This window comes from Struthio camelus, chromosome 4, assembly GCF_040807025.1.
Source record: "Struthio camelus isolate bStrCam1 chromosome 4, bStrCam1.hap1, whole genome shotgun sequence".
NCBI classification, from domain to species: Eukaryota; Metazoa; Chordata; class Aves; order Struthioniformes; family Struthionidae; genus Struthio; species Struthio camelus.
Window position 1 is genome coordinate 9,254,624 of NC_090945.1, and position 26,667 is coordinate 9,281,290.

The following is a 26,667-nucleotide window of genomic DNA, read 5'->3' on the forward strand; positions in this document are numbered from 1 at the left end:
CTTAAAAAAAAATGGTATTAATTAACTATATGACAAATACAAACTAGCTCTGTAATTCTAGGGAAAACAGTATCCTGTAGACACAAGAAGGACTTCTAATTGAAGAGCCAGGTAGAGAAAATTAGGCAAAATTTCCGCCTTGAAATCTTGTTCCTGGAGGCAGCTTAGGTTTTTGCCTCTGCCCTTACTGGAATCCTACCAAGCAGCACAACTGTAGATGTTCCTACGAATCCATTAGCTCTGCCAGCAGTAAACTCTGCACAGAGCCACGGTCTGTGGTCGGGGCTGCTCCCTTTGCTCTGCCCTGTCCCCCCCCAGGGCAAGTGGGCATGTGGCAGGTCTGCAGCGCTGTGCCCTGCTCTCCTGTTCAGGCCTTCTTAGATGTGCCCTGAACGTTTGGAGTGACCGTTGCCTTCTAAAGGCTGACAGTGAGTTTGCTGATGATTTTTCAACAGTAACGGGGGGAACTCAAGAGGAAAGGGAACAAAAACCTGTTTCAAAATAAATCTGAAAATTGTGAAACTTAGAAATAAAATTTAAAAGTGCTTTCTTATCAAGTTATAGATTTTCCTGGAATTAAGAAAAATATACTCTTGTTTTGTTCTAAACACATGTTCTCTGCCAGCTTCTAGAAATAGTTAAAAGGTTGCTGGAAGAACATGTTGTGATTTTTCTTCTACCTTAAGGCTTCATAACATTTTCTCTTTTGGAAGTTTAGATCCGTTTCAACTAGGAACATTTCCTCAAATTGCTTTTGAGTAGCGAAATATAATGAGACAAATGAAATATCATTATGTATACTGCATACATACTTATATATGTACACATCCATATATACATATATGTTCTAAATGTATGTGATCTAGCATAAATGTAGCATTCATTTTTGCATTTCCTAGACGTGCCTGGAAAGAAAGGCTGTCAAGCGAAGCAACCGTACAGACGCACTAGGCCACTCCCCCTCCTTCGCCATATTGTGCAGAAGGAAGTTGTTGGTACTAACTACAGAGGAGTTTTAGTCAGTCGTTCTGCTCGAGTGACAAGAGCCTAGCCTGAGCAGAACGCTTCCTGGAGGCCGAGCTGAGTTGAATCCATAAGTATCAAGTTAGCAAGCATACCTGATATACTTGATATTCAGACAGTTCTACCTTTTCTTAATTTCTGTACTGGCAACTTTACTTTGACTAGCTTTTCTTATTTAAAAGGACTGGATGATAAGATTTCAAATGAAAACAAAGCCTGCCACGTAATAAGCCGTCTTTTGTGAACAATATGATATTCACCGAAGACAGAGCTGAAATCAGGATGTAGGAAAACACACTGAAAGTGCTAATTAGTCAGAAGGTCAGGAACGCTGTACTGTCATTTACATAACAGCAAATACTGCATGCCAGCGTAGTAGAGAACAGCTTTTGCGTTTCGGTAATGGAATGTGACAAGGTGTGTGGTCTCACAATACCTACACATGAAATGCATTAACAGGAAGCATGAAAGCCAATGTAAAGGGCTTCGAACTCGTCACTCTCTTGCAATTAAACAGTCTAACTTGCACGGTTACTATATGTACTTTTAATACTATTATTTGTTAGTAAAAATAGGATACATATATTTACCAGCAAGCCTTTCTCTTCCTCTTAATTTGCCCCAGTTTGATTCAGGTCTATAATTCTTTCCTTAAATGCTGGCTTAGAGAGTTTTTCCCTCCAGAAAGAGTGGTTCCAGAGGAACAGTGCCAGTAGGGATGTCGGGGATGGAAGAGACTCTTACATGTAAAATGAGTAATTACCATTATGGTTCCCTACTCATCTCCCATGCTCTCCACCCCCTGTCTCCTCATTCAAGGAGTCATGGGGGGAGGAATGAGAAAAAGAAGCAAATGTTTGCTCAGTCAGACCAGACCCCCCCTGCTCATTTAACCAATCCGACAGGCAGATTTACAAGCCTGGTGCATATAGTACAAATCCTGCCTACGGCTGGCCGGGAGAATCCCTGTAAGTGAAGCCACTGGTGCCATTTTACTCTACAAGACATGGTAGGACATGGCAAGCAAAGGAAGGAGTTTAGTTCTGTGATGACATTAAGCTGAGAGAAGAAAGGGCTTAGGGTAAGTGAAGGCTTCTAAGTAATTACTTTCTTACAACGCAGTCTGCTCCAGTTTCACTTCTCTTTCAGCCTCTTGGTATTCCAGGGCCAAGCAGATTACAGTAGCTTCCACGAAGCAGCACTGTGATTCTGGAGGGAATATTTCTCCCATTCTTGCTAGAGGTCAGCTAAATAGTCTAATGGTGCCCAAAAATTGATTTAGTATCTACCAAATACCATTAACTGGTGGATCTCTAAGCACCTAAGAAATACCAACTACCAAAATTCCCTGTGCTGACAATATCGGGTAAAAATAGATCATGACATATATACAAAAGAAGTAGTGTAAGTGAGAAGATGTTAAACCATCCATGTTATACGTGGGCAAACTGAAGTAGACAGAAGATAAAAAACTAATTTTCAATTTCTGTTAAACATTAATTGCTCTGTATCAAGCCAATATGGATTGCAAGTACACACCAACTGAAAATCAGATTGTATGTGTTGTAACCAGCATCACTGCCTTAGAGCAAGCTGGTTTGGGGCAAATCACTCACAAGTGTGTAAGCTGCTTCCCTTAACTAACTCAAAACTTCCTATGTAGGGATATTTATTTCATCATTAAGATCAGCTCTCAGAAACAGAATATTACGTTTCTATTCTGATTAATCGGAACTTTACTAAAAGCATAATTTACTTTACTAGAAGCACTGTTTACTAAAAAATACACTCATCAGTCTGTTTTTGGCCTGCAGAATTAAAAGATGCTTGTGCTATGAAACTAATACAACTGATGAATTACCATCCTAGCAACATTACCATGATCAGCCAGTTTGGGGACTTAATGTTACACTCATGTCCTCATACTCAATTAAACAATCAATACAACCAATTTGAATTCAGATGTATCATGCCTTGTAAATCACTGGATCATAAACCTTAACACTGCCAACATGTAGTCAGTATAAAATTGAACTAAATATGTGTTTTAGGGCTAGAGTAATTAAAACATGAGTTATGCAAGCATTCCGTGATCCTGTGGGATATGGGAGTTGTCTCAATGCACCAGATTCAGGAGGAAAAAAAAGGCCTTAATTTTGAACTGCTAAAAGATGTACTGCAGGTACTGCAGGAGAAGAATATGACAATCATTTAAAAAAAGATGAAAGGAGAGACAGAGAGAGAAAAAGAGAGAGAGAGAGATCGATCTACGGCTAGGGTTTTTACCCAAGAAGGAATATTTTTTTGTTACACTAAAGCCATTTGTTACATTGTTGAATATCTTACTGAAGTTCTTTTTAACTTACTGGGCAATCAAAATAAACTTGCTTGCTTGCAGGACACACAATTCCAGAGGAAGTGGGCACTCATATTAGACTGCAGAACAGGGCCTCACATGGCAATACAAAAAAAGCCAGAGAGATGCCTACTGAAACTGTCATGTTTCCTTTTCCAGTGTGACCTTCTGTGAAAACAGCTCTGCTAGAACAATACACTCGGCGTTTTGGAGGTGGAAAACCTTTTGGACTGCACTGTGCTGTAAGCTTGGAACTCATCTGTTGATGTTGGCTAGATAGGTATGAAAAGTACTTTAATTTGTACGTGTGCCTGTGTGAACAAACACGCACTGCTTTCCAAAGATCCGTAACGTAACACTGGGCACTTCAGAGGCAACAGTCATCGGTGGAGGAAACTTCATTGACTTCTCTGGAGTCTTGCCCGCTCCTCACACTGCCAAAGCTGGCTGTCTATGTTAAAAGCGTGGTACAAATACTAACGGTGTAGTTCCTGTGTGATCTGGAAAGTAAAATAGTTTTTGCTTCTCTCCATTTTCAAAAATGAACTAGAGACATTCTCACTTTTGGTTTCAGGCTGCAAAGATGTACAGCCATAAAACTTTATGCTCTGGTCAACCATTTGAAACAATCTATTGGGATTTTTTTCTGCCTGGAGTACCACAGGCAGAAGGCACACTGCTCAACAAAAAGAATGTTTCAAAATGTACAGGGGTGAGAATAAAAGGCAACATTTTTCTGGAGGAGGCTAATAAATCTTGCTGAATGTTTCCAAACTGAAATAGATGAATGCCAACAAAGGTCTGTAACAGATTCAAAATTCACAACTGGTCATCAAAGAAATTGTGTTATGTTTGTTTAGGCTGACATGACCTTAGCAGTCTCTAAGTGAGGTCGCAGGCTGGCAAAGCTCATTGCCCCGCATCACCCCCACCAAGCTGTTCATAGTGTTAGGCGGGAAGATGCTGCAAGGGTAGGGATGGGCTGCAGGGGAACTGGATGGAAACTCTGTAGCTGCCTGACTGGCTGGGGAGAGTTTTATCGCCCTGAGTCATGTCGTAGAATGTTTTTTTCCTATTATTAAGTAGCATCAGGAGTGCTTTGTGAGAAGCATCTTTTTTCGGATGGCACATATATGCAAAGGATAAACAGATACACAGGTATGGATGTCTGGACTGGCAGATTAAAGAATCGAGAAGAAATGCCTTCAGTTGAAGCATCTGAAAATGTTTTAAATTACTCAGCTGCTAGGCTGGTTAGAGCAGATGAAGCCCCTTCCTAGATAAAGAAGGTGCATGATTGTGCTGTGCAGCCACATGACAGCAACCATACCATTTCAGACCAGGCCGGCTTGCTTTCTGTTTCAAGTGAAGCATCTTAACCCTTGGATCATGGAAAAAATGGTGGAAATCAGCCCATCAAATGGACCCAATCCCAGATAATTTCTGAAATAAGAGATTTCACTGGTCCCATAGCTCGCTTCTGCATCCTGAGTCCCTCTGTTTCCTTCCCTTTCCTTGGATTTAATCCCTTCCGCTCCTTGCTCTCTTCAGCTGTGGTTAATAAACTTCCACAGGGAAAGCACCGCCCATCAGCAGCCAGGCTGGACAAGGGCTGAGGATTCAGCAAGAGCAGCAGTTGGAGATCTCAGAGGGTCAATCAGGTCTCATGCCCAAGCAGGAAATAAGTTGGTCTAAATGTTAATTCACATCTGGATTCACATTAATTCACATAGGCAGTCTAGGCCATATGTCCTGCCTCTGTACGTGATTAAACAAAGCATCAGAGAGACAGAAGTACTCTTTCTTAAAAAAAAAAAAAAAGGGGGGGGGAAGGAAAAGAAACCTCTTTTGTTTGTGTATCAAACGTCTATTGCATTTGCCAAAGCATCCACAGCAGTCCTCACAGTACTAACTGCAGAGATGAAATTCGGCAGTAGAATTGCTCCTCTTTTTTCCTGCATGAAAGGCTTTTTGCACCCACATGAGACATACTAATCTCTGCCTTCCTCACTGAAGGCTTCACTGCATGGAAATGACAGACAAGCTTTTCCAAAATTGAGTAACTATTTAACTGGCAGATAACAAATGTTTTAAGTTTTCTGGATTGCTCTCCCTTCTTGTACTATGTAATTGCTTAAAAGGATGCACGGACTAGGACTGCAGCAATTAAAGAAAGTCAGGATCTCTATATAAGACCTTGAACCCAGCATCAACTTTTGAATGTTATAACAAAGGTTCCAGTGAGACCTTGCATCCTTTGAGGCTGTGGATCCTTCATCACAACCATCCTCCAAATGTCATTGAGCTGACAAGCTTATACTACATAAGAACTGTAAGCCGTTTAACACAGATAGTTGAAGGGAGAGAATATCCTCTACTCAAAAAAGGGACTTTAAATCATTCTCTTGCCATTTAAATAGCTGGCTGCTACTGGGTAGTCATAGATGTCTTAAGATGTAGTTGTAGTTCTTTACACACCACCCTCAACCCACTATCTCTGGCTTCTGTTTTCTTTGGTATGTTTGGCTTCATTTGCAGAATTCCTCAGTAATTCAGAAAGGGCAGATGAAGCTGTCTGTAAAATCAAGGAAGCTGGAGATGGAATGGTTATGACATCCATCCACCCAGCCTGTATCTGTTCTCAAGTACTTCATCACACAAGCAGGCGTTGTCCCTGCATGCGGCTTGTTTCTTTAACATGCTGAGTAACTGTATAGGAGAACATTCCCTGCTCAATTGTTCAGCATCCAGCTTATGGTATGCACCCAAATGCATTTTCCAGAGTTGCATTTACAGCTGTGGTTTGTCCAAAACAGTTGTTTCATTACTGTTACCTCCTGTAATATATAATTTCATAGAAGATTGGCTCATTTGGGTCTTGGAGGATCAAGATCCTCCACTGTTTGTCACTCACTTATCAGCAGAAGCTGAGAATCGTGTGCTTCTCCCTGCAGCTGCAGAATCCCCCTAAAGGGAGCGTGCCCTGTTGGGATTTGTGCATGAATACGGCACACATGAGCTCTGTGCCCTCCAGCCCAATTGACAAGTGCCCACGTAGCCATGAGGAAAGAGAAGATTTTGGAATGTCACTCCTAAGCCAAGTATTTAGCAGTGTCATCTAGGTTGGCCCTGTCTTCACAGCACTACCAGAGCATCTTTCATTTCTGTGATGGGTGCATCCCTCTTAGCCCAGAATTGTCATCCCCTAGAAAGCTGTCTTCTTGCTACAGCTCCCCCCTACAGTCTGCTGAGACGCTGATGCAGTTCTGATGATCAGATGAGAATCTGGTTCAGCTGACTGTATTTCTTGTTACACTGTCTTTCCCTGTGGCCCACCCAGCAGTTTGCCTCTCTGTAAGAGGTCAAAATTGAGACTGTCAGGTACTTCCCAGCAGCCTTTCCAATAAAGGACTGGATTGTGTAAACCTTCTCATCTTTGCTGTAATACAACGGAACAGGCAATTTCCTGCTTTCCAAACCTCTTTAGAATCATTAACTCCCCATGCAGAGCTTACCAGGTATAATAAACTCCTACATGGGCTCATGACCTGCAGACTAATATGCAATGATGACAACAAAAGGACCTTTTAAAGGAGCAAAAATGGCAGGGATTCAAATTAAGTGCTGAGATGACAGCACTCGCAACACCTTCCTCAAAATCTTCTCGCAAGAGCTAAGTGGCAGTAGGTATTTCCTTACTGGGAAAAAACCCTCTGCTTCCTCACAACAGAGCATACAGGCATCACAGAGAGATAACAAGACAACAGTATGCACTGACATACCTGTGTCAGTTAAAGGAGCCAAACCTCGCTGTGTTACAGCACTTAGGAACTGACATCACTGATCTTCTCTGACTGTAGCCAGCACAGGCAACATTAAGTACAGCTGGTGTCACCTTGCCCCCATCTCCTGGGCATTAAAATTCTACTGGCATTAACATTCCCGTGCTTCTTTACTAGCTCCCCTGCTCAGGATGTATTTCATTGCTATAACCATTATAATATTACGCTCACCTCATAAATATCCATTGACAAGCTGGAACATACAACTGAAGTTAAGTTTATATATATGCATCTTTTTTTAAATAAAGATAGCTGATTTACGTGTTTACTTTGGAGAGGGGTTGCTAACCACCCATGTCCTGTGCAGCGCTAAGCAGCATTCGGAGGTTTACACTGACACCTCTCCCTCTCCCTTTCTCTTTCCCTCTCGCTCTGTGTCCCTGACCAACAGGTAATCCCTTGCCCCAGAGATCGGGGAAACTCAAAACGCTGTAGGAATTTGCTTTACGCTTTTGTTAACAGAAACCTATATGCTCTGTTGCCAAGCTCCTAGTGCTAAAACCTCGTCCTTGCAGATGTGTGTTGCTACAAACATGTTTGTTTTATATAAAGCAAAACCATTTAAAGTTGTTAAAGAGTTTCCTCCTCTTGCACATGTTGCATTATTACCCACAGAAGACAACCCACAACCTGTTTCAGTGGCTGCATACTCGCTAACTGCCATCATAATGCACTGCCATAAGGCAGTCCTGCAAGTTGCAAGTCCCACTCAGTCGTCCATGAACCATGCCATGGTGGTAGATATTTAGTACCCGGGAAAAAATGACTTGCAGTGCAGTACAACTGGAAACATCATTTTTTATGGAATAAATCAGCAGTGAATCTCTTCTAGAAATGATGGTGAACTGGCATTATTACTACAGAACACATTATTACTGATGCAGACATCAGGATCATATTTAGGGCTGCCTATGAACCAAGGAGGTTTTCTCCCCAAAATTATTTTAATTGTTGGCTTAAAGGTCTGATCAAGATGAGGTAAGCTCTAATCCCTAACAGCAACACTGGGAGAACTCAAAATCCATCCAAAAGAACAGCCATATAACAAAAAAAAAAAAAAACAAAATACAGATGAACAGTGCTATATATTTTCCCGTTAAAAGGATTTTTTTTTTTTTCACTCCAGCAATTTTTTCCAGTTACTTGAGATAACTGGAAGGGCATATAACTTGTTTATTATCCTCATATTTATGTAACCTAGCCTCCTTAGCATGTGTGTGTGAATCTCATGATCTCTCCAAGCAATCTGGCAGTCCTGTAGGTCAACTTTCAAAAGTCACGTATCTGAATCTAAAGAAACGTAGTTTCAGGATGAAAACTGGTAGCACATCTGACTGCTATGATGAGAATGTGCCAACGCAATTACAGCTACCTCAGTAGGCTGAGTCTGACTTCATACCCACTTTTCATCCCATGGTCCTGCTTCAGGTGAGGGGGAGCAAGGGGAAGGAGGAGTAAAGTGCAGAAAAGAAGTACAGGACCAATTTCTTTTAAAAGATAGTTCCCATCTTTCTGCACCAAGAGTACAGACCAACATATAAAAATTGCCAATAACAGGTTCAAAGTAGGAATTCTAAAGATGCTGCCTAAATATCTTAAATGCGTAATGGATGGCCAAGAGTCTGTAGCTGCTGTGTCAGAAAAATATTTCTTGCAGGAACTATGCAGCTCAGTTGTAGCCATCTACCTCAAGCTGTTACCTTAATATAAATGTTATGTAGTAAACATTAATTTGGGGAGAGAAGCCCTATAGGTAGCTTAAAACCATTTTCATCTTATATCTGACATGGTCCTGATTCAGCAGTCCACTACTATTCAGCACAGTTGCCAAGTTGTTTTTTGGGGGCATTTTTGTTAAGTACATGTGACATAGGCATGTGTTTTAGTAAATCTCGTGTTGACATGCGTTGCTAAACTAGAGCAAACATTCACTGACACAAAGCAATTGCGTGCACTATAAAATGCTGCTGTTCTAATCTGGCAGGGCCTGGTATCCACTCTGTACACACTTTACTCAGATGTAAATGAAAATACTTGGAATCAGGGGTATTATCTGTAGTACTTTTAGTACGCTGGCGGCTTTGGGAAAATGCTATTATGAACAGCTTTTCACCCCACTAATAACGCTTATTTTGTAACTGGACATATGGACCTTTCGGCACAGTTGCTACAGCGAATAAATTCTTCAAAGTACATGTTTGCCAGTGGTGTAACCTTGTGAGAACCAGGCCTGAAAAGATTTTGTAGCTCAATATGCTGTGTGGCACTGAAAGGAGTGCTTCTGCCAAGACTCCCGGTCTTGAGACTAACGATCCAGGAGTAGACTTTCAAAACTATTTTTCCACCCTTGAAATTCCAATGAAAGCTTCCACAGAAGAATCTGAAAATCTCAGTCCACAGTAACAGTGAGTGAGTGAAAGAGCTAGGGTTATTCTTATGATCTGTACTGCGCTTGTGTCTCTGAATGCTAATAGCTCTGTGATTTTTAATGGGGAAACAGTTCCTGCCCTGGCCACTTTTTAGTGAAGGACGAGGAGAGCGGATTGTAGAGGTACGCAGGCAGCCAGGGGAAGAAAGGAAAGAAAGAGATGCTCACTACAGTGTCAGCATTTGCCTTCCTGCCTCGACAGGTTCTGGCAATGAAGAAGGGAGGGATTTATCTTCTTTCACCAAGTTCTCTGCGACTGCTTTATTCAGCAGTTCTCCAAATAATCTACTGCCTTGAAAAAGAGTGGTTGTGACAAGCTGCTTCTCCTGCGAGTTGGCCTTCCAGGTCTGGGAGAAGAGAGGACGATGAGCTGCCGAGCTGGTTGTGTGGGCCTTAGGGGAGAATAAAACTGTATGCATTTGTAGCATCTGCTTCAAAAGGAGGTTGTGGCAAATATTTTATTCAGCAGAGCTGGAGGTCTCCTGTCTCTAGAGGGCAGGAGTTTGTTGTTTTCCTCAAACAAGGCAAGCATTGCTGATGCAAAAGGAAAGGATGCGGAAATGGCCTGGAGAGTCCCTGTTTCTCTATCACAGATTCTTTGGAGCGAGGGTCCCATCTCTCTCTCCATTTGCCCTTCAGCAGTAAGCTTCTGTCTCTTGGAACACTGTTGCCTCCATGAAAATACACCAAGGCCTGGGAAGGTTTGACCCTTTTTTCTGAAGGACACATTATTGCATTCCCATTGCAAGTGCCTGCCAATGGAGGGCTCTCCTTCGGATTTAACTACGCTTTGGAAAGCAGACCAAGTTTATTCTCACTGCCAGAGGGAAAGTGATCTCTATCCTGGCGGCCATCCGAACACACCTAACACAGTGCTGACGCTCATCCAGAGGGGCACGATGAGCAGGATATTTCCTCTCCTGTGATTCCTGGACTGATAGGCTGAGTTGCCGGGGGAAAGCTTCCCCTCCTTGAGAGAAAAAGCTGAGGGAAGGCTTCTAGGATTCATTTCTAGGTGGAACTTCCAGGGTTCTTGTATTTATGTGGTACGCTCACATCACTCTGGGGGCCTGCTGAAGGTTTTCTCTGAGTGGTGTCTTTTCTCTTTGAATTCCTCTGAAATTTTCTGAGATGAATCTCTGTCATGAGTATTACTGGGGACTCCACTTATATTCTGGGAGGACCCTGGGCTATAGATGACCCTGCTTGAGCAGGGGGTTGGACTAGATGGATCTCCAGAGGTCCCTTCCAACCTCAACCATTCTGTGATTCTGTGACTCAAGCCAAACTGACAGCAGGCCTGATCTTTAGTGCCAAATGGTTTCCTCATGTTAGCATCCTAAATGATTCCTCAAATCCTCTGCATCTTCTTCCTTGGGGGGGGGGGGGGGAGGGGGAGGAGCACGGAGAGGGCGAGATTGCTACTCTATGCAGAAAATTCCAAGCCCTGTAAAATCAGAAAATGAACCCAATTTGAAGTCCCTTGAAACCAACAGGCATCAAAACCTCAAGTGTGGGTTGTTTTTTTTTTCTTTCAAATCTAAGCTAAAAAGTCAAAGAAATATCAGAAATTTAAAGTTCCTAGGGATGGCATCTCTAAAGCAGAAGTCAACAATCTCCATTATTCTTCCTTCTTCCCCTGAGTGCAACTACTCAATCTGGAAAGAATGCAGTTTATCTTTCTCTGAAATCTCGAGATCATAGCGGATATACTGTTACAACTGTCACAAGAACCGTTCTCTTTAAATTCCTTTCCTCCAGTACCATGACTTCCACGCAGGAAAACTTCCTTCAAGCCTCTCCTAAAGTCTCCTTTCTCTAGGAATACTTCCCACAATCTCCTCTTCCTGATTTACTTCTCTACCCCATCTCTTCTGAGGAGACCCCTTCATCTTCAAATGTCTCATACATAAGAACCAGATGCTCTAAAATCATAACGTATGTAAGTCATCCAAGGGTCATGTTCTCAGCTCGTAGCACAGCAATAACATGGAATTCATCCACCAGCTAAAAGTCTAGCCCATTTGATTTTACAGCCTCTGACTGACACATGCTAATTATTTGTAAAGAGAGAAAGCACCCTAGTTATACAGCAGGATGAAAGTTTAGGGTGCTATGTAAATTTTTTTTTTTTTAATATTATGCAATTATTTTGGAAAAAAAAAAAAAAGAAATTCCGTAGAAAGATGGAATCTATACGAATATGTACACAGGGTTTAAATGAATTCTCTTTGGAGGAAAGCTAGAAATCCCCCAGCAGGGCAGTCGGTGTGGCTCTACCAGTTCTGACGGCATAGATTGAGAGGGCTCTGTAGATGGGAAGACAGGGCCTCAGCAGGAATCTCGCTCTGCCACACACATGCCTGCACTGATACTGTGTGAAACAGCCCTCTAGATGCCACTGTGATCCAGCTGTCACTTCACGAACCAAAGCCTTTACAGTCTGATAGCTGGATCCTTTGCAGTGATAATGAATGCAGCATTAATAACATTAACAACTGGGCCCAGTAAAGAATCTGAATGCCAAACTATTTCCCCACCCCTCAACCCATGTCAGCTTCCCTGGTACAATGAACATGTCAATGAGTCAACCCTCCTTCCTGCAGACAAAGCCCCACAGCACATCATTAGGCTTTTGTTTTAGTTCAAATGAATTAGTAATCATAAACTTCACAGATATTTGGACATCTCTCCCCCTCCCTCCATCTTCTGTGTTCAGAACAATGTTGGAAGTGGCAGCTCTAGAATTCTCTGCCTTGGACCAAAGCCTAAATTCTTCCTGAAAAGCAAAATCTCATAGAAAGCCATAATTAAAATGACCATAGAATGTATTTTCTCCACATCTGATTTAGACCTGAATTATGAGAGAAGAGTCTACAAAGCTGTCTGATTTATGTTCATACACATCTCTGTTAGTCTGCCTTGTTCTTGATTTAGAAATTTAATTGTATTTCAGGCGTATTTAACTATGCTTAATATCGTGCTATTGTTGTTAGTTTTTGACCATGGTTTCTTTCAGGAAGAGCTGCATAACTCTCCTTTTCTTGCTCTTAAAAAACCCGCATGAAGAGCTAGGACAGGACGTGGTCTGTTAGATGCTCTTTGCCAAATATATGGCTTTGTTTTGGCTTTTTTGATTTTCCTTTGAAGCCACTGAAGGATTAATACGGAATTTATGCTGTTGGGTTGGGCCTTCTGCACAGATAGACAGCTAGGAAGAAGAGGATTCTTCTTTCATGGCCAATAAAATCAATAGGGCATGCCAAGCAGAGCAGCATTTGTGAATCCAGAGTACTGCCCCATCAAACTGAGCTCTTCGTCCTCTCTGTAGGCTATAAAACCCAATATGTGGCAAAAGGCAGCAGAGAATGGATTTGTCACTTGACAGCTAAGATTCCTTTTTGGAAAGGTTACAGAGAAGGGTTACAGCGCTTAAGTAGCTGTTACTGAATTAATCTTAGATGAAAGTGAACAACCTGAGTTCATGCAGAAAGTTATTCAGGCAGAGAAGACAGGTTGGGCTGTACATATACAGTGGGTTTGTGCAGTACTCCTTGCCCAAGAGGTCAGTAATTTAAGAAGACTTTTGTTCTGGGTACTCCGTTATTTCCATCCGGCAAGGTGTTTGCTACCAATTCACTTAGATGTAGTAGTGTCGTGGTTTATCAGCTCTTGTTTATTTTTAGGCGCTGCTTTTGGTCTCATGTTTCTTACCGAAAATCAGGAATAGCTCCTTTAAAGTCAGTAGCGTAAAACTCATGGAAATGAGATCAGAAGCTGGTCCTCAGACTGTATTATGACAGTGTAGTGTCTGTCACGGTCTCCCTTTCAGGACTGCTGAGCAGTTGGCCCATCACAAGTTGTGCTGGCAGCCTCTAGGATTCGTGCACTGCAAAGAGATATTGCTCAAGTTCTTCAGCAGTTGCACTCTTTTCCTTCCTTCTTGTGGACTGGGGTACATGAGGGTAAGGTCCTTATTCTTCCTCCTTGGAAATGACTGCAATGGATCTGGTTAGTGGCGATGCTAACATTCTCCAAAAGCTAGGAAAAGCATCCCGTGGAGATATTGAGACTGTGTTTATCCTCTTCCCTGTGCATTCTTCCTAACAGTTGCTACTGCAAAGAGGATTTGGTATGGGTCTTTTTATGCTCTGAATCCTGAGAAATGATAGAGTTTATTTGGTCGACAGAGCAATCCACGTGGGATTTGCTTCTGTCAGTTCTTTGTCACTGTCTAGACCTCGTGACTTTTAAGTACCTCTGTGCTGCCCATCTTTCCTCTTAGGAGCCTTCTGGAGAAGCGCTGGGGAATGGGTATCTGGTGCCGTATTTTGCATCGTTTTTTAATATCCACCTTTCCCTTTTCCCTTCTTTTACTTTGATCAGTATAATTTGTATAATGAGTTGGGGTTTTTGGTGAGTTTTATTATACATATGCCCAGAGAACTTGGTATTAAGTGCATTTTATAAATTAATAAATAAATATGCTCATTTGTCATAGAATTTCTATTGTTGATTTGGGAACAGTAAGCTCTTGCAAATCTCAGCTTTCACCTTGCCAATCACTGTATTCCTGTAAGTGCACTGCAGTTATTTGGAACCTTTTCTGGGTTGGTGTTGGCATCCTTTTGCTAGATTACATTTATGCATTAGTACCATCTGTGCCTGCTGTACCTTCTGTGAGTTAGCCCTGGCCAAATGACTGGCATTTATCTGGAAGTGCACTCAAAAAAAGGGTGGGGGGGGGGGGGAGGAGAGAGAAAAAAAAAAAAGAACGGGGAAAGAAGAGAGACAGTGAGGATGGTACCTAGAGCTTTATGCTTGCTGCTGGCACTAACGGGACTCAGGGAAGAAGACATACTGGTGAGCACGAACACTTGCACTGACGTCCCTCACTTCAACTGCTGATGAAATCTGTTGCGTCCTCTCTGAGTCTTTCTAAATAGGAACTATTTCATTTTATCATGGTATTCAAACAAACTCTTCCCTACCCTCATCTTCTAAGGGAAAGATACACTGGCAAGCCTTTAAAGAAAGAAAGTACTGCAATTTGAGTGATTGTTCTGGACTGGAGATACTCTTTGCATTGCGTCTTGTTTCAGTTCGGTTGGAGAGAGTGTGGACTTGGTGATGCCTTTAACTGATCAGCTAGTATTGAAGGATATTTACAATGCTGACTGTATATAGGAATGCATATGTCACCATGCTGGATTTATCATTTTGTTTTCCACTCTGAATTATCTGCTGGTCAAAAAATAAAGTTGGTCACAGCCTGTTACTATTTCATTCCTATAAATAAGGTGAAAAGCAAGCACTTTCTTCTGTTGGGAGTTTTTAAATGGTTCTCTTCTACAATGTCATTATAAACAAAAATTGTTCCCTCTTCAAAGTCAAAGAGTGATGATAAACAGCAGCATGCTAATCTTCCTCCAGGATTCCTGAGAAACTGGAGCATTTTATGCAATCCAAAGCTTTATTATTGCCCATCTTACAGCAGCATGTAGTATGTGACTGCCGTGTCGTAGCAGCCAGGCAAGTAATAGAGCCATCCTCTGCCTTCAGCCTCATCCTGCCCTGACTTCCTCCTCCCCCGGCTCTGTCTGAACTGAGGCAGTTTCAGGTGAAGAGCTGAAGGGGAACTCTCTCTGCACCAGCTCCACCAAGACAAACCATTCAGTTTCAGTAGTGAAGATGGCAGATTTTGTGGGCAGCAGCACATGGGGGGGGGGGGGGGGGGGCACGTGGCTGGCCTCACGTCTCTCACCCCCTCATGGCTAGGTGCCCTTCCCACCTGGGCCAGGTGAGGCCAGCCTGAAACAGAGGAGAGTAAAGCTCCACCTTGTGCTTTTGGATCCCTCCCCGGAGCCTGAATGACTTGGGGGAGCCCAGTAAGCTGGTAACGTGGTAGGTCTTTTTGATCTGTTACACAAAGATCAGCTCTTAAGACAGGCTGTTACAGACATATTGAACTGATCTTTCACCAGAAATACTTGTTCGCATTCTTTACGCTTTGCGCTGTCGTCAGCACTCTTACTTCAGATTTACCAAAGGAAAAGTAAAATAAGAACTAGAGCTGGTTCTATAAATATTTATATATAATAAATATATTTTTTCTTTTTGTTCTGGGTGACCACTTTCACACTGTGGTATCTTTTCTACTAAGAATACTATGTTTGGAATTCAAGATTTGCTTTTTCTTTCTTTCCATATGTTCAGTGTTAAACATATGCTATACTTTATATTTAAAAACTAGCAGCAGACTGAAAAAAATAGCCCACACCACAAAAATATGTTTGCCTCATTATCAAAAGCTTCTGGGTTTTTTTTGTTTTAACGCATCGAGGGGAGAAAAAAGGAAAAAAAGCACTCCTGAGGACAATTTCAGAATGTGGAACTTAACTTTTAAGAGCTGTGGAGACAGTGAACATCTGGTTCTTGATTTGCAGCATATATAAGGCTTGCCAGAGCTCAGAGCTAGGTATCGCCACAGAGCTGGTGATGCAGTTGTCAGCTCTGAAATGAAGGAAGGAACCCTGTCCATTTATTTTAGGAATCCAAGCCGTTTAACATCTGGATAATGTTTGACCTGGTCTCTACTGAACATTGCAGTTATATGAGTTTAAAATGGCGAGGCTCTGACATGCATGTAGATTCTTAGCCTCTGACCTGAATGCCCTTCTCGTTTCCATCTCTGTGATTACCCCAGTGTTGATCTTCTGCTTCTGTACATGGAAGTACCTATTCTTTACCCATTCCAGCCAGTGAACTAAATTCAGAGCAGAACTGGGCACAGCTGTATGCTAGGTCTGATTCTGGCACAGCCACTTCGGGGTGATCCACCTTGCAGTACTGAAATGTGAGAAAAATCCTACCAAACAGCAGTATTGTACCTAAATGCAGTCCAGTGTTCTTGGTTTGTTGAGGGGGGGCGGGGAGGACAGCAGTAGCAGCCAGATGCTGCATCTGGGCCCAGCCATGCCCATGCTCTGAGCAAGCTACCTCTAGACCTGGAGTTGTGCAGCTTCATTAGCGTGGCAGAGGAACAGGTTCACCTCGGGGCTGGCTTCTGCTAGCTGGGAGACAGCTACGCTCCAGTGCATTTATACAGCACTGGGACTAGAGCCAGAAAGCTTCTGAGCCACTGTGACTACATCAGACCATGAAGAAGTGCTCCTCCAATGTACGCAGCCTTTCCGCACCGCCACTTTCCCTCCTTTCCACAAATGACCTTTGTATCTTTGACCTCTGCAGAGTTTAGCTGCCACAGCTCCAAGGTCAGCCCTTTCAGACGCTTCATGGGCACGTTTGTTGTGTGCAGATGCAGGTGCGCTACGAGAACAGCAGGTTTGTGCGCTGCTGCAGGTGTGCAGATTAACAGGTCTCAGGGCAGCTTTGTGCTCTGAGCTAACTCGTTTCTCCCGGCAGGAAAAGACACTTAGAAGTGTCAACAAGAGAAGGAGAAAAAAGTTTTAAGGAATTTCAAAGAAATGATTGTCGTCCTGGTATTCTATTTCAAGATAGCTGGCTAAGGAATTGAAAATTTTTAATTAGTAAAAAGAAAATTAAAAGTCACTATAAAAATTCCTTTTTAGGGGTAGGAAGGTGGTACAGTACCTTAAATTTGAGGTAAAATTTAAAAATCCTATGATAAATTTAACTGGAGAATTTAGGAAGGAAATGTGGTCTGTAGTTTGTTACATAAAAAAGCAAGTTATGTGGCTGTTACTATGGTGACAACTTGTTTATTGTACAGCAGAGTAAACTGAAAATGTGCTGCCTGAGAGGGCTTCAAAGTACATACTTTTCCCCCCCATTGTTTTAGGTATTTTTCATGAATATTTAATTTGCTCCTGTTTGGGAGGGCAGGAGGAAATGCCCATTCATCCACTAGCTAGGTACGAATATTTTAAACTTTATGATATCACTGGCAATTTAGAACTTGTCTTCTGAAATTACCTGGTAAATGACCACAGCAACATTTAGAAGTAAAAAGCAATGAGGTGTGCACAATTATCTTCTAAACCTGGAGACACACACATACTTAAGCATGAATTTAATTATAATACGGCTAGATTGGTGCCTTTTTTAAATCCTATCACTGCTGGGGATGAAAGCCATTTCTAGTTGAAGCCACAGTAAGACAAAAGCTCATCATGTTAAATTATGAACTTATAAATAAAAATATTCTTAGAAAAATAAAATATAGGTTTAATTATCGTAATTACTAGCATAATTCAGATTACATTTTCAAACAAATTCACTTAAATGAGTAAAGACTGCTGTGTGAAAAGTCTTAAACATGGCTTATATTTATTTAATTGCAGCTAAATAATAATAATAAAGGAGTGATTTAAGCTAAATGTTTTTTAAACATTTAAAATGATGTAGGCATGTCCATATAGGGTCTTGCACCAGTTTAATAGATTTAACCAAGACAGTCAATCATTTGTGTAGGTAAGACCTTACTGAAATAAATACTCCTATTAAGCCCCACTTTGCTTTTCTAAAAAAATCTTGCTTCCAATTCTGCATTTGCAAACCATTTGCGGTTTCAGAGTTTGAGAATTACATACAGAATGTAAGTTAAAAAATCAAGCCCAGTCTCAATATACTATTACTCCTTAAGCCCAGATTAAGAAAACACACTATAGAAAACACTTGAACAATAGTCTTCACTGGATGAGAACTATTATACAGCCTCCTCTATGGCTGAATACTAACAAATAAGCAAAGGTCAAGGCTCTGTTGTAACAGACAAATTAATAACCCAAGTGTTTTGCTCCCACAGTCTGTAAAGATGTAAACTCTGAGAATGATATGAACAAAATACTTCAGCTAAACAGAATGAAGGGTCAGTGAGGTATTTTTTTCTTGACTAATCCTATTAAAAAAACAACAGGGCTACATTAAGGCACCATTTAGTGTAGGAAGATTAGGTTTCCCATGCCCAAAATATTGTCACTGCCATATAATGCTTCATTAAAACATGTAAAATATAAAGACTTGGGTGAAAATCTGCTAGGAAATATACTACATCTATAAAATCTATCAAAACAATTTTAAAAAAAACAAGCAAGAACTGATATGAGAAGTTGGTATGTAGTCAATCTCTGTATTGGACCAAATTTGATTTCAAAGCAAAGTCTTTTTAAAATAAACAGTCTTCCTGCAGCGCTTGCAACCCAACTATTATAGCATTATAAATTAATGCAAAAGATGCCAAAAGGCCCCTTAAGTAGAAAATGTCAACACGCAAATGTTAAGCAGGAGACTTACAGAAGAACTGTAAGTCTCCAAGTCCCACTGGAATGCTTCACATCCCATAAGCTCCTTCGAATATCTCAGTCCTGTCATATTGCACTAAAATAATCAGATTTGCTAGTAGGAAGTACATTCTCCTTCCGACTAGGGTAAATTTATGGGGATGGACGCTTCTCTTTCACACACACCTGCGTGACAGACCATCTCCACAAAGCTTGGTGCATGTTCTCTGATCTAAAATCGAGTTAGAATCGGGCCAGAATCATTCCCACCCCTCTTACTTCAGTTCTCCTTCATGCGAAGGTACAGCAGAGGTCTCGGATCAGCACATAATGTTACGTACCATATGTGCTGCAATACCTATGCACAAGAGGATGAGTTAAGGACAGAGCGTCAGCCTTAATTGGAGTAAGCTGTCAGACCAGAGATGGGCTCACATGTTTGAAAGTCTGCCACTTGGACATTAAAGCAATCACGTGCCAGAACTCCTGCTCTCCCAAAGGATAGTACAGATTAAACTCAAATGATGAGGTTAATATGGGAAGAAGTGGTTTTAGTTGTGACTACAAGAGGCAGGCTTTTTAAAGACAGCTTCTCAATAAACAGCTGATTTAAGCAAAAGCCGTAACTCAGCTTTCTATACGGAAAGCCACGGAACAAGCACGTACAAGTGTTTAAGAGTTTCTTCCTGAGATTCATTAATAAAGGCTTCATTAAGAACATATTATATAAACATTAATGAACCTTTAGAAGCTGACTTTTGTGAGAAATAGGAATTACGAAGTTGCATGTCAGGGGAAACTTTGGAATTTAACTTTCACTGAAATCCTACTCCCAACACCACATATACCTGATGAAAAGCTATAGCTAAATTCAGAAAAGGCTGAAAGGAAGTTTTGCCCTTTGGATGAGTACATTAACTTTGCTATCATCTCCCAGAAGAGAGACAGCTTACGTTTTTTCTACACAACTGCAACCTTTGAAGGCCAAGGATGAATACAGGCAAGAGTGCAAGGAATGGGTAACACTGACAGAAGACCAGACAAAACTAACTCATTGTCAAAAGACGTGGATTCACTCACTTCACTGATGGCAGCATTTGGTATTTTAGGAGAGCTTAGTACAAACTTCTAATTTGCTTGGAGAAAACTTTGTAATGTGTTTAACATTTGGTGTGGGTGAAACATGAGCAGGAAGGAGAAGTGATACGCTTGGAGGAAGTACAGGGTGAGGTCCTGCTGAGCTCACCCTTTCAACCTAATCTGTGCAGATTTCAATTGCTTCTGCAAAACCAGGGCAGACATCCGTAGAGTACCGCAGATCAAAACAGCTTCCCACAGGCATTCTATACTAGCTCTCCATTGTTTTACTGTGATTTACTGCTCTAAATGGAAGCAGTATTTCTTTTAGGCCTCAAAAACTCATTGCTGCAGTGTGTCATCTGCAGGTGTCTTAAAGTAAGAACGATAAAAGCTGGCTGTGGAGTTAACACCAGGAAGCACTCAATAAAAACACTTCTGTGAAGTATTGAGGTTTCCTGTATAACAGCACTCTCTTTAATGCGTTATCTGTACTACAGTAAGAGCCCAGAAGAAGAAGCTGACAAGAAAGTTGGTGATGTTGGTGTTGGTGAACGAGTCTCAGCATACAGCTAAGCGCTGACAACACGTTCGTAGGAAGCAGGCTGTTGTTGGCTTTTCAGCTGGCTACTCAGCCCTCTCCCCAAGTTCCATACCCAAGCAGATGCAAGCATTTAAAATAAGAAGAACAACGGATGTTATTTTAGTCAGTGGTTTCCCATTCTTTTCAGGACCTAAATGCAAAAACCAGTTGCAGCTGTGCTCATCTGTTCTCCCTTACTTTCACTTCTTGTAAACGGAAGCGTGCCAAGAAGTTTTCTTAATCTGTGTAAAAAAGGGAGAAGAACTGAAGTAGCAGCACATAGTGTTAAGGAGCTTGTACAGGCTGTGGTTTTCTCCTCTTGACAAATGTGTCATGGAGTCTCAGCAGTTTCTGAGGGCAAGTGAGGAAAGAGGTGTGTATCTACACATGACGAATGGACACTGCGTTATTCCTCTGGCCTAATATAGCCGCTCCTCACCTGCATGGGACTTCTTGATCAATCATTTCAAATGCAGGCTATGTTCAGATAGATCGCAGCCTTCCTAAATGGTGCTCTGCCTCCTTACAGATGCTCTCTTTGTTAAAAGAAAGGCCTTTCTCTTGATGTTTCTGTTTGCATTTGTCCTCCACAGGGTACAGGTCACCAACTGGCACCATCAGGCTCAGTGGAGCAAGACTGTACCTTTATTGAGAATCCCCTGGATAGAAAATACAGGCTATAACTGGATAGCAGGCCTAAGGTTTTCAGGGAGAATAAATTCTTAACATTAGTAAATTAAAAAACGCTTTGATATCTCTGAAAGGATATTCTCATTAAGGCTTCACTAGTACAAATACGGACAAGGGAAAAAGTTTTCTGCTCTTTATCTTTTTCTTACTTCCTCCCACAGACAACTGATTTGGCTATATCTAATTAAAAAGAAGAAAAAAGTGGCATAAGCTTAATTAAGATTTTAATTCAGTTACACAGCATGAAAATAAATCACTGCAGATTTGACAGTGACAATAAGAAAATACAATACCTATTCCTCCTCCACAATAGATATAATAACAAATGATGAGGAAACCTCAAGAGGAGAAATGGGCGAAAAAGATTTTATCCAATTTTGAGCCCACTCAGAAATGATGCGTTCAAGAGTGGGCTGACACCACCTGAGGTAACCATGCCTCGAGTCTCAGGTGGGATTCTGCGTCCCCTCCCTGGGTCACACAAAGGTGGGAACTTCAAAAGGCACCTCCTATTTTCTCGTGCATTTCTGTCTACTGTGAACTGGCTGCTATGAGGCTGGCAATTTGCAAAAGGACAGGAGAAGGCAGGAGAAATAATGGACAGAAGGAGCACATGGAGACACAGCAGAAGAAAAAAATCCTATCACAAATACGTCTGTTTGGTAAAGCTCACCAGGCCTATACCAACATAGCTTCATAAGCCAAGCCAAACTGTACCAAGAGGGCAGCTCTTGTTTAAGAGATAAATAAGAGCAGGTAATCAGTACTGTACTATGTGCATGACTTCTACACAAGAAAATTTTTTTCAAAGCCAGTTACATTAGCACATTATCTTAAAAGGGACGTTAGCCTGTCCTGGTTTAATACAGTGCCCTAAACACAGCAGGAACTCACACAAAACAGTGGCATGTGGGACTGTCAACGAGCACCTAACCAAAATAGCCTTTGAAAGGCTTTAAGAGATTCAGTGTGTTAGCAGCTGCATGCAAGCAGCGCTTCGAAGCTGCTACTAAGAAATTACGTGTTTGTTAGCTCAGACACTCAAGTGGGATGTTTTTAATCACCTTCTGTTACTCTAAATCACTCAACCCCACCACTAAGAAAGAACAGTCTCATCCCACTTTAGCCAAGGAGTTACATCCCATTTGCACCTCAATTGGCAACACACTGAAGTCAAGCTACAGCCACATTCGTAAGGATTCATAAGGATTTTTGGACCGATAAGGCTGCTGTCCTCCCTCAAGTTTTCTGAGGGATCACCATGCAACAGTGCCGTCAGACCTTTAGTATAACTAATTACATCTCCACCAGGCATCAGCAAGTCTCCCGGATGACTAGTGCCCTACAGCCTGCAACCACCGAGCTGGGGTGTATGGCACTGTGGCACATCACGCCTAATAGCAATACTTAGCTAATTCTGGCACTAGAAGCAGGACTACTACAAAAGTTCTTCACAGTTCCCTGCTTCTGAGGACATACCCTTGCTAGCAAGGTTCTCTTGCACCTGGTATTAGAGTGGGATGTTTTGCAATGAATTTGGGTATTTCCCCAGGGCACTGCATTCAGCCGAGCTGACTTACCCGTAGTCTTAAGTAGCTGAACTTCCAGGGAACCCAGGGCTTCCCATCGCAAAACCAAAGCATGGCTGTTGTTACAAGGCCTCCAGGACATCCTCCTCTTTCTGTACCTGAGCAATGTGTGTATGTGCTGTCACAGATAGTTCACACAGTAAATTTCGTTCCCTGTCGCTGTGCAGAATGAGTTGGTCTCCCTACGTACTCTTTATAACTGCAGATCTGTGGGGCACCAGGGAACAAACTGGCCTCTAATAAGTTTATTCACAGGGGTCAAAACCGCTTCTGGGGTTGTGCAGTTGTGTGCTTCAGTTTCTCACACAGATAAAGAACAAAGGTACTAGGACACCTGCTAAATTTTCCTGCCAGTCATTATTTACAAATGCAATAGCTCCAGGATAACTTAAATTCATTTCACAAAAAGCCAGTGCTGTCCTGAAACTTGAACCTGGAACTCTGCCCGCTCCCTCCCTCTCTCAGATCTCTCTCTCAAACCGAGAGTTTAAGTATTTATTTCTAACAAGCACTTAGAGGTCCAGATGCTTCTCTGATTCATCTAAGCCTCTTGTTTTGGCCTACAAAGTCTGTATCAAAGTGCAGAAAAACTAGCTTTCTCAAATATTATTATTGTTTCTATTTCTAGTGCTAGTCAGAACCCAGAAGAATTGTTAGAATTTTTGGTGGGCTTTTGGAACATGGACACATCATTTTGAAAAGGAGGAGAGAAACAGTGGAAATGTGAAACCTTGGATTTTTTCCCAAGCAAAATAATGGCTTTCTTTAGCAGTTAGTAATGGTTACACTGCAACAATGAAATGCAAACTCTTCTCACCTGAATAGCCTAGTAGTTGGAAGTGGAGCGGAAATGAATGAAAATGAGGCAAAGGCAACCTCTCTTCCAGCATCTATGCAGAAATCCTTTTTTTTTCATGTTCCAACCAAGATATTTAAGATCCTCAGAAGTGGACTGAGTTTCTCCAAGAAGCATCTCAGCTTGTACAAATCTCATAAATTTTTAAACCAAAAAATCCTCCAGGTTTACAAAGTAGTTATGCAATTTTATAGCGTAAGAAACTTCACTCCTTGGCTTATTTGGGGTTTTGGAAACAATTCTCATTCTCAGACTTTCCATATTAAGTTTTCAGTCTCAGATCCCATCCTTTCAGAGGAACTAACACAGGGTTAAAAAGAAGAGGAAGTGTCTGCTTTATTTTAAGGGCTACCTCTTTGTTATTCAGGATGCTTAATATATTGAGCACTATGCAAGAATAATTACTCCTATTACAATCATTAAAAAATTATTATATCACCTGAACATTAAAAAAATGCTGCAGTAGGAGAAAAAAAGTTCTGAATTTTACAATATTGCATTTCAAGGATTAGAAAGAGGAAAAAAAGAAATATATATAACTAAATACAGAAAAAAAACCCCATCCTCACACTCATCCATCTTCCTCAACCTTTTGTCCCTAGTAAATGGCAAGTTTAAAATATTTTCATCAGGGAAATAAAGGACAAGTTTGCATTTTTGTGAGTGCAGGAAAGGCAAGACAAGTGGTAGCTCGAAAAGGCAGTTCACATGACCGTGGGCAGGCATAAGACTTTGGCGCAATATGGGATACATTTGCAGTTTAATTTCAATAGGCTGTTAAGTTCTTAAACACATTAAGCATATCCACCACTGCTGGCAAAATCTTTCATGTCTTCGATTCCGCCACTTTACTGTTTCCTGCTTCTGCCCAGGCTTTGGGGCCCCACTCAGGAGTTTGACCTCCAAGGACACTAAGCATAGTCACTCTTTTCCTTTCGTTAAAGGCAAGAATGTCTGTGTGTTTATAGGTACAAATATATACATATATATTTACTGTTATAAATATATAGCTATTTTTTTTCCTTCTACACGTCTAAAGATCATTCAGTAAATGCGTTACTTGGCAATGTTGGTCTTCTTGCTATCGTTTCACTAAGCTTTTCAAAGGCAACATTAAATGCTGTCACTTATCTAAGACACTGTATTATTGGCTCAAATGCTGCTTAAAGCTCCTTCTCTTCCTTAAGTGATCCCTGTCTTCAGCAGGGCTATAAACTAGTGCTTGGCTGATTATCAGTCTCAGCTGCCAGGTAGACTTGCAGCACTATGTTTTCAGCCTTCATATTTTTTCAAACTGTCTCAGGCTTCCCCTTTGTATCAATAGAGCTCGGTCTCTTACAGTTCTGCACACACCTCTTCAGATCATGGGATTAACATGCTGTTGTAATTCTGTACTCATTATGGACTTCTGAAGCAGTACAGTGAAGCCATAATCTTTCTGTTAAGTCATAAGAATCAAGAGAATGGGACGTATCATGTTGGAGTTCACCAGGCACAAGAAAAATGCAATTGAATCATGATGTTTTAACTAAAAAAGTTCTTGTTGTAAGCACATTGTGCTACATTCAAATAAGTAATTATTAACCAGCATCAATTGTTAATTTGGAGAGCTATCCCCTCTTGCTGGAGGAAGCAACAGAATCAACCGGATGGCCTCAGAGGAAGTGTGGCCATTTTAGCTAAGTGTGCAATTGCATTTTCAACATAATTAGGTGCCTAATTGCGTGCCTAGGCCTAGCTGATGTATTTGCACGTGTATCTAATCATGATTTATCTCAAAGCTCTCTGACCATAATGCCTTGCTCTCCAATCCAACACAGGCAATCGTAAAAGTGAAGGATGAATTTGAGTCATTGTGATCTTCTTTTTCCTAGCTTCAATTTTAAATTGATTTTTTTTCTTGAAACAGTTAAAGCTGACTGTGCAACAGGAAAAGTGCAAACAGCAGTATTATTTAAAGACCAACAAAGCACACCTCTGAAAATAAGTCAAATTCCAGGAGAAAGGCCAGGAGGCAGGTTAATATATTACATTTCTACGTAAGGCCTTCAAACAGTGCAAAGTGAATATCACACAGTAAGAACCTCTTCCAGCAATCAGTAAGGTCAAAAGGGATCTTCTTTCAATGAGTGTTAAACTGGAGCTGCAAAAGTAACAGGTCTCGCTTTGCAGTGAAGTAGAAGTTTGTCACTTCACTGATGAAAGCAAAAATAGCCTTATTCTTTAAGAAAGCCCTAGCTGCAAATCAGACCATGTAGTCCCCCAAAAATGTAGGAAAGATTTTTTTTTTCCCGCTGGTTTCTGCCTTTTTTTTTTTTTATGTCAGTTGACATTCTGGTCCCAAAAAACAAAATGTTAATTTGCATAATTTCTCCTTGCTCTTTTTGCTCAGTTGCATGTGAAACTGAGGAAGTTGGAGAGTTTCTGGAAGACAGCTGAGGTAAAAACATGAACCTCACTCTTCCATTGTTCCACTGATGAACAAATTAGTTGACCTCTTCATCGAACGGAAGGTATAAGCGTGAAATTGTCGGTGTTCAACAGCAGAGTCCCAGTGTGGGGCAGGTTCTGCATCAGGGAAGTCAGGAGAGATCCACCAATGACTTGTGGGTTGCAAAATCCACATCACAGACCCGTAACAGCTGGAGCATAAACTGTGTGAAAAATCTTTTGCAGCTCCGTGAGGAAGTGGGGCCATTGAACTGGCAATACTCTTCACCCAAGGCAGCCCTCGGAGCTATGAGAGCCAGTACTCTTTTCGGGACCCTTGCCAAAGAGCACAGAATGGTTCAGTGCCTCACTATGCTTTCCTCACTCAGCAGAATCAACCTCCAACTTCTTTATCAGCTGCCGGAGTTTAGGGGAATCTTGCCAATGTAATAAATAAGAGCATCGTTATACACTTCGTACTATCTACATGAGCAATGTAATGCCTTCTCATATTACCCAGTGTTTTTTCT

At 41.4% G+C, this 26,667-nt stretch overlaps 1 protein-coding gene and 1 long non-coding RNA gene across 3 annotated transcripts in view; one reads left to right on the forward strand and one right to left on the reverse strand.

Annotated features, from left to right (window-relative positions):
* LOC138067117 (uncharacterized) overlaps nucleotides 1–11,000 on the forward strand; it is a 248,822-nt gene extending 237,822 nt beyond the window's left edge. The window contains exon 4 of the long non-coding RNA XR_011140783.1: nucleotides 3,539–11,000. This is a non-coding gene — a long non-coding RNA (uncharacterized lncRNA). The remainder of the gene's footprint in view (nucleotides 1–3,538) is intronic.
* ANTXR2 (ANTXR cell adhesion molecule 2) overlaps nucleotides 1–26,667 on the reverse strand; it is a 123,106-nt gene that overhangs the window by 4,473 nt on the left and 91,966 nt on the right. The window lies entirely within an intron of this gene.